This window comes from Artibeus jamaicensis, unplaced genomic scaffold (genome assembly GCF_021234435.1).
Source record: "Artibeus jamaicensis isolate MK-2021 breed Jamaican fruit bat unplaced genomic scaffold, CSHL_Jam_final contig_1832, whole genome shotgun sequence".
Lineage (NCBI taxonomy): Eukaryota > Metazoa > Chordata > Mammalia > Chiroptera > Phyllostomidae > Artibeus > Artibeus jamaicensis.
This window is the reverse complement of record NW_026521362.1, coordinates 1,101,698-1,110,246: the sequence shown is the minus strand read 5'-3', so window position 1 is coordinate 1,110,246 and position 8,549 is coordinate 1,101,698. Positions and strand designations below refer to the sequence as shown.

At 38.4% G+C, this 8,549-nt stretch overlaps 1 pseudogene; it reads right to left on the bottom strand.

Moving 5' to 3' along the window:
* Positions 1–6,820: 6,820 nt before the first annotated feature.
* On the bottom strand, positions 6,821–7,971 carry LOC119044105 (ER lumen protein-retaining receptor 3-like; annotated as a pseudogene).
* Between the last annotated feature and the right edge of the window lie 578 nt (positions 7,972–8,549).

Genomic DNA, 8,549 nt, shown 5'->3' with positions numbered 1-8,549 from the left:
AGTAAATTTTAATAAGATAAGCAAATGAAAAGATAGAAAATTATAATCAGAAGGATAGGATAATATTTCAGGAAGCAGGAGATATTGGTTATAATTATATCTATGAGAAATTCCAGAAAGCCAGAGCATTACAAAATCTGATAAATTATTTGAATTGGAACACGAAGAGATCACCAAGACAATGAAATCTTTAAGAGTGTGATTTCAGGAGCATAACAGATGCTAGGTGAGAATATATAGGAATAAGAGGGTAAGTGATAGATACAAAAATGAGGGCAGTCGGATCAGTTAGTTTTAAAATCTAGGAGGGAAAACAAATTGGGAAACAGAACCTGTCTATGAGGGACAATAAAGCATAAAAGAGAATTTGTTGTGTGAAGAGATCTAATGTACATACATTTGTAAGCAAAAGTAGGGAGTTTTCTTGGACAAGAAGAGCTTGAAGACAAGGCAGAGATGGGAAATTGAAGGGGAAGAAAGTGCACAGGAGGGAATGGGATTCAGGGCACAGGCAGAGGACATAAGCTTTGAAAGGCAGAAGGACACGTTTCTGAGACCAAAGAGGCATATAAACATGTTTTCACATGAAGCAGCTGGGAAATGAGAAAGATTTCCTCTAACAATGCCCATTATTTTAGTGAAGTGTGGAAGAGTCCATGTTAGAGAAGGTGAGCAGCTTGGGGACCAAATTCAGGGAATGATGATTTGTGGAGATGTTTTCCCCAAACCAAAAGTTTCATATAGTTTGTTAAAATAAAATAACAGTGAAACGAGCTTAGCTTTGTATTAATTTTTTGTATGTATGCATATCTGTAACTACCATCTCACCTCCTTGTAAATGCCAGGACATGCTAATATAAAATCATTTTTAAAAATGAATTATGATCGCATCTGGAAGTGCAACCCATGCATCAACTTGGACTGACACAATTGTTTTTATTTCTAATAAAGGTCTTCATTTACTTAAAATGTTGCTCCCAAGGTATTCTATTTCTCTTTTGAACATGTAAGATGATTGCTGTTAAAAAAAAAGGAAATTGCACTGAATCAAAGCCATTGAAAGTATTAGTAGGAAACTTGATAGGGCTACAAAGGATTTTAATCTCGAAAATGCAGTAAAATTTGACTCCATCATAATAACCACAAGAGGCAGATCAATATGACTGAGTTAAGGTCTGTTCTATAAATCATCACTTGGTGAATGAATTAGGAAAAAGATAAGCTGTAACCAAAATTGTGAAGAGTGAGATGGGAACACTCCTGTCTGGAATTAGATTCTAATAAAGTTCAGCTTGGGGCTGCAAAGTGGAGACTTTTATGTTGTGTACGGTGGGCAATGGTTCACCTACTGTTGAGTCTAACCTAGGCGTAGAATCTCGGGCTTGAAGGCATGATTCTCACTGTTTGTGTAAAGGTAACAGTAACAACAACAATAAAAATGAAAAACATAAATCACAAGCATAAGCTGAAGTTTTGATATGTGACTATTGAGTGTGAAGTTTGGCAATATATATGTATGATGTAAGGGCTGTGTGTGTTAATGATTTTTGTGGCCTAAATGGTTTAGTTTAGCTAAACAGACATTTGGTTAGCATTGACTACATACAAAGTACTGCATAAGAACTGCAGGTAATTTAAAGATGAAAGAGACTGGTCCCTGATCACCAAATACTTGAATTTTGCAGGTAGAATAATACAAACAATTGTTGAAATTGTGTATGGCCACAATTATATGAAAGTGCAAATATAATTTTATTGAAACATGGGAGAAAGGAAATGTTTATACCTTGGCTTTATAAAAATATAGCATTAAAGTAATTTTTCAATGTTTGTTTTTTTTCTTTGCATTGATATAGATCAGCATGTAGTACCTGCCTGTGCATATTAGGCATTAAATAATATTTGATTGAATAGAAATGAATGGAGGAGTGTTGAAAGCTTTTAGAGAGAAGATAGGATTTGTTGATCTAACCAAGCATTTATGAATCTCTTCTGAAGACCCAGCACTTGACAAGGTGGACACATAATCACAGTGCTTGTCCTCCCGAAGCTTCTAGTCTGTCAGACTTCAAATGTTGAAGGCATTCAATACACTTAAATAAGTGTAATACAATTAAAGTTTGAAATTTAAAGATGAATGGCCTATCACAACCATGAATATTAATAAGAAAGGGAAGAAAAACCTTTCTAATATAAAAGACAGTTTAGGTGAGATAGAAACAGTTCCAGAAGTTACTGTGAACCACCTGGTTAAGATTCAGCCTCTTGGTATCATAATTAAAAAGTCAGGCATCACTCTGGAGAAGTAAAAAAAACTCTAAGAGAAAGACTGATTTTTTTTGTTCCTATTACCTGGGGATATATATCTGATAAAACAGTTATGAGCAAAGTCTGAGATTTTGCTGCCTGTTTTATTCTACAATTTGTATAGTTTCGGGTTTAACATTTAAGTCTTTGACCCATTTTGAATTTATTCTTGTATGTGGTATAAGAAGGTGGTCCAGTTTCATTCTTCTGCATGTATATGTCCCATTTTCCCAATACCATTTATTGAATAGACTACCTTTAGTCTATTGTACATGCTTGCTTTGTCTCTCCAGTATTAATTTACTATGAAGGTGTGGATTTATTTCTGGGCTCTCTGTTCTGTTCCATTAATCTATATGTCTGTTTTTATGCCAGTACCAGGCTGTTTTGATTACTTTGGCCTTATAGTATAGATTGATATTAGGTAGCATGATTTCTCAAACTTTGTTCTTTCTCAGGATCACCATTGCTATTCAGGGACTTTGTGATTCCATATACATTTTTAAACTATTTGTTCTAGTTTAAACTATTTGTTCTGTGAAGTATGTCACCAGAATCTTTTTCTTAAATATATTTTATTGATTATGCCATTACAGTTGTCCCATTTCCCCCCCTTCATTCACCTCCACCCTGCACACCCCTCCCCCATTTCTTCCCTTTAGGTCATGTCCATGAGTCACAAGTCCTTTAACTTTTACATTTCCCATACGAATCTTGCCCTCCCCCCTATCTATTTTCTACCTACCGTCTATGCTATTTATTCTCTATACCTTCTCCCCAACTCTCCTCCCACTCCCCTGTTGCTAACCCTCCATGTGATCTCCATTTCTGTGGTTCTGCTCCTGATCTAGCTGTCTGCTTAGTTTCTTTTGTTTTAGGTTTGGTTGTTAATAACTGTGAGTTTGCTGTCTTTTTACTGTTCATATTGTTCATATTTTTTCTTCTTTTTCTTAGATAAGTCTCTGTAACATTTCATGTAATAAGGGCTTGGTGATGATGAACTCCTTGAACTTGACCTTATCTATGAAGCACTTTATCTGCCCTTCCATTCTAAATGAAAGCTTTGTTGGATACAGAAATCTTGAATGTAGGTCTTTGGATTTCATGACTAGGAATACTTCTTTCTAGCCCCTTCTTGCCTGTAAGGTCTCTTTTGAGAAATCCACTGACAGTCTGATGGGAACTCCTTTGTAGGTGAGTGTCCCCTTAGCTCTTGATGCTTCTAGAATTCTCCCCTTCATTTTAATCTTGGGTAATGTAATTGTGATGTGCCTTGGTGTGTTTCTTCTTGGGTCCACCTTCTTTGGGACTCTCTGAGCTTCCTGGAAGTCTATTGCCTTTGCCAGATTTGGGAAGTTCTCCTTTATTATTTGTTCACATAAGTTTTCTACTTGTTGCTGTTCCTATTCCCCTTCTGGTACTCCTATAATTCAGATGTTGGAATGTTTAAAGATGTCCTGGAGGTTCCTAAGCCTCTCCTCATTTTTTGAATTCTTATTTCTCCATTATTTTCTGACTGGTTGTTTCTTTATTCTTTCTGGTGCACTCCATTGATTTGAGTCCCAGTTTCCTTCCCATCACTATTAGTTCCCTGTGCATTTCACTTCATTTTTTCATCTAATTTGTGACCAAAATCAACCAGTTCTGTGAGCATCCTGATCACCAATGTTTTGAACTGTGCATCCAATAGGTTGACTATATCTTGGTCACTTAAAAGTATTGACTCTGGGGCTTTGAGCTGTTCTTCTGCTTGAGCCATAATGTTTTGGTCTGTTGGCGCCTGTTACATGTGATGGGTGAAAACTTAGGTGTTCATCAGGGTGGGTCAACCCAGTCCCTGGGTTGTGACGTGGAGCAGCGTCAGAGAGGGAGCAATGACGTTTGTTCTGCTCTATCTCGGATTTTGGTCCCCTCTGCCACTTCCCACAGGCAAATTGGGCCCTTCTGGCGCTGGTTCCTGGTTAGGGGGGCTTGTGTACATTCTAGGACCCTGTGGGTCTCTCCAACAAACTCTCCTGTGAGTCTGGATCTGTCTGGCAGCCACTGCTTTTTCCTGTTGTGACCCCTCTACTTGGGCTGCCATCTCTGCCCCTCTTACTGGTCTGGATGAATAGTTTGTTGTTGTTGGACTTTGGTACAGTTCAATTTTCTATCTGTTCTTGTTGTGTTTTTGTTTCTAAATCTTTGTTGTCCTTAATTTTGGTTGTGTGAGGAGGTACAGTATTTCCACCTATGCCTCCATCTTGGCTGGAAGTATGTCACTGGAATCTTGATAGGAATTGTACTGAATCTATAGATTGCTGTGGGTAATATGGGCATTTTAATGAAGTTAATTCTTCCTATCCATGAACACACTATGTACTTCCACTTATTTGTATCTTCTTCAGTTTCTTTCTTCAGTGTCTTATAATTTTCTGAGTATAGGTCTTTTATATCCTTGATTATGTTTATTCCTAGGTATTTTATCCTTTTTGTAGCAATTATGAATGGCATTGTTTTCTTAATTTCCCTTACTGTTAGTTTGTTATTGGCATATAAAAATGAAATTGATTTCTGGATATTAATGTTTGTATCCTGCCACTTTGCTAAATTCATTTTTCAGTTCTAATTGTTTCTTGGTGAAATCTTTGGGGTTCTCAATGTACAGTCTAATGTCATTTGTAAATAATGACAGTTTTACTCCTTTCTTTACAATTTGGATGCCTTTTATTTCTTCTTCTTATCTGGTCACTGTGGCTAGAACTTTCAGTACTATGTTGAATAAGAGATGGGAAATTGGACATTCCTATTTTGTTCCTGATCTTAAGAGGAATGCTTATAGTTTTTGTCTACTGAGTATGATGCTGACATGAGTTTGTCATATATGGACTCATTTTATGTTTAGATATATTCCTTCTAATCCCACTTTGCTGACAGTTTTTATCATGAATGGATACTGGATTTTATCAAATTATTTTTCTGCAACTATTGATACAATCATTTGGTTTTTATGCTTCACTTTGTTTATGTGGTGAATCACATTTATTGATTTGCAAATGTTGTACCAACCTTGCATTCTCAGAATAAATCCCACTTGATCATGTTGTATGATCTTTTTGATACACTGATGTATTTCATTTAATTTTTGCACAGCAAAGGAAATCATCACCAAAATAAAAAGACAACTCACAGAATGGGAGAACATATTTGCTAATACATGTAATAAGGGCTTAATATCCAAAATTTATAAAGAACCTATAAAACTCAACACTAAAGACAAATAAACAAGACAACTAAAAATGGGCAAAGGACCTGAATAGACATGTCTTCAGAGAGGACATATAGATGGCCAATAGACGTATGAAAAGATGCTCATAATCACTAATCATTGGATAAATGCAAATTAAAACCACAACAAGATACCATCTCACATCTGTCAGAATGGCTATCATCAGTAAATCAACAAACAAGTGCTGGTGAGGATGTGCAGAGAGGGGAACCGTTCAGCACTGTTTGTGGGAATGCAGATTGGTACAGCCACTATGGAAAGCAGTACGTAGATTACTCAAAAATTAAAAAATGGATCTGTTTTTTGACCCAGTGATCCCACTTATGGGAATATATGCAAAGGAACCCAAACCACTAATTTGAAAGAATATAAACACCCCTATGTGCATTGCACCATTATTTGCAATCACCAAGATATGGAAGCAGCCCACGTGTCCATCAGTAGATAAGTGGCTGAAATACCTATGGGACATTTACACAAATACTGCTCGGCCATAAAACAGAAGGAAGTTTTACTCTTAGTGACAGTTGGATGGACCTAGAGAACATTATGTTACATGAAATAAGCCAGTCAGAAAAAGAAAAGTACCATATAATTTCACTCATGGTAGCATCTAATGAACAAACTGAACTAACAAGGAGAATGGGGACAGACTCATAGATGGAGAGCAGGATGACATAGATAGTGGGGTGGAGGAGGTAAGAGAGTAGAGGGATTGAATGAAAAAGGAAAAAGGACTCACAGACATGGGCAACAGTGTGATGACTGTTGGGGGAGGGAAGTATAAGATGACAAAATGATAATGGAAAACTATAATAAAGTTCAAATAAAAAAGATTGAAACCGCATTTATGGCTTTTCATATAATAGAAAAGTAAAACAAACTTTTCCATGGTTACCAGCCAATTTTCATTTCCTTGTAAAGTGATCTTTTTTTGAGAGAGAGAGGGAGGGCAAGCAGTAGTTTATTTGACCCACTTGTGAATAGGTACCTAATGTTCCTTGATGTTCCAGTTGACATCATATGGCACCATGTTTGTGTGATTGGCCCAGGTTAGTTGCAACATCTATAAAGGAGGTATTATTGATGAGGTCCTCTAGATAGAATGATCAGTACTTTGCTGAAATGCATCCACACTAAACATTTTTTCTGGCTTTACTTTTAACATTTGGGCTAAGTCATGCATAAGTCGCTCATTAGAACATTTCAAATACTTTGCTTCATGCCCTTGTGCTCCAAGGGCCCTCAAATTGGCATCGGATGGCTTACTTTCCTTTCTTTAAGGACTTTGGTCACACTTAAGTAGAAGTCACAGTAGAAGATAGTTTGTACCACTCCAGACACTGCTGTAATTTAGTCATAGAGATTCTCAGTCTGGTGTGGCTGATAGCCTTTGTGTCCCTGTTCCTGGGCGCCAGATGTGGTGGACCTTGGCCAGCAGAGTCTGCATCTGGCACCCAGGAACAGGGATGCGAAGGTTATCAGCCAAGGCTATCAGCCATTGTGGTCAACACACCAACATGGGTAGAATGCGTGCAACAGCCCAGGTAAGGGCCGACAACCCCGAGTGCTTTTCAGAGGGCATAGGGTCTGTTGTATTTTAGGGAAAAAGGGTATCTTTCCAAGGTTTCCCTTTCTTGAGACCACACTTTCTTTAGTAAGCAGAGGTCTTGTTTTCTCTCTCTCTAGAAATTGCCACACCCCGTGGGCACAGGTGGAGCATTTAAGAGCCACAAGGCGCTCCCCTCTTGAGGGAGTGGCCGAGGCACCCATAGGCACTCTCCCCTTGAGAGAGTAGTCGTGCCTGTTCCCTTTTTCTCCACAGGATTGTTGTCGCCTGTGCACTCATTCTCATTGTAAGCCACAACAGGCAGACTCTGCTGGCCAGGGTCCACCACAGTCTGGTGCTCCCTGATCTGTTTAGCTATGTAGAGTGCCCAGTACAGCCTGAGAAAGAACAGGTGCTAAATAGTAATGGTCTCATCCTCTCCAGTCTTTCTGATGAGGAAGATCTGGGGCATTGATTCCAAGTAGATAGAGAAAGTCCACCAGATTTCCAGGGGAGTGAAATTATAGTTCTCAAGGAAGAAGAGGCCAATTACTGAGAACAGAAGAAACTCCAGTTGGAATGTGTAATTCTCACTATCAAATATTTTCTGAAATTCTCCATTGATCATGTACACTGTGACATAGGCACAGAAAAGAAAACTTACCTCATGACTCTGGTGTAGATAAAGATGAAGTTGGTGAACAGGTGTAGGTACCTGGTAAAGAAGAAAGTGAAAGAATCGGGCTCCTCTAGAGGTGTGTGTATAGCACTTAGACCTCCAGATCTTCAACAGCAAGATCATGGCCAGGAAGTGGCTCAGGTTGCCAAGGATACCCAACACATTCATGGTCTAAACAGCCAAGTTGGCCCTGTGCCCACAAGCAGCCAACTCCTGGAAAACTTCCTGGCAGGCTAGGGGGTTGCCATGTTCTCCCCACCAGACTCTGGGACACCTGGCTCCCTCAGCTCTACTCTCTGCCCAGATACCACTGCTCTGTCATGGCCAGGCGGTGATGTGGTCAGTAAAGTAGTCTTTTTAATATCATTTTTATTTTTTCATTACAGCTTACATACAATATTACATTAGTCTCAGCAGTACACTTCAGTGATTAGACATTATGTAACTTACTAAGTGATCATCCTGATAAATCTGATACCCACCTGGCAGCACATGTTCCCTGTGCTGTACTTTACATCCCTCTGACTGTTCTATAACTACCAACTTGTACTTCTTAATCCCTTCACCTTTGCCACCCAACCTCTCTACCCCCTCCCATCTGGCAGCTTTCAAAATGTTGTCTATATCTATGACTCTTGTTCTGTTTTGCTTGCTTGTTTTCAAATTCAGTTGTTGATATGTATTTATTGTTCATATTTTTGAGAACTTTTTAAAGACAGAAGTGGAGAAGCAAAAAATACGATTAT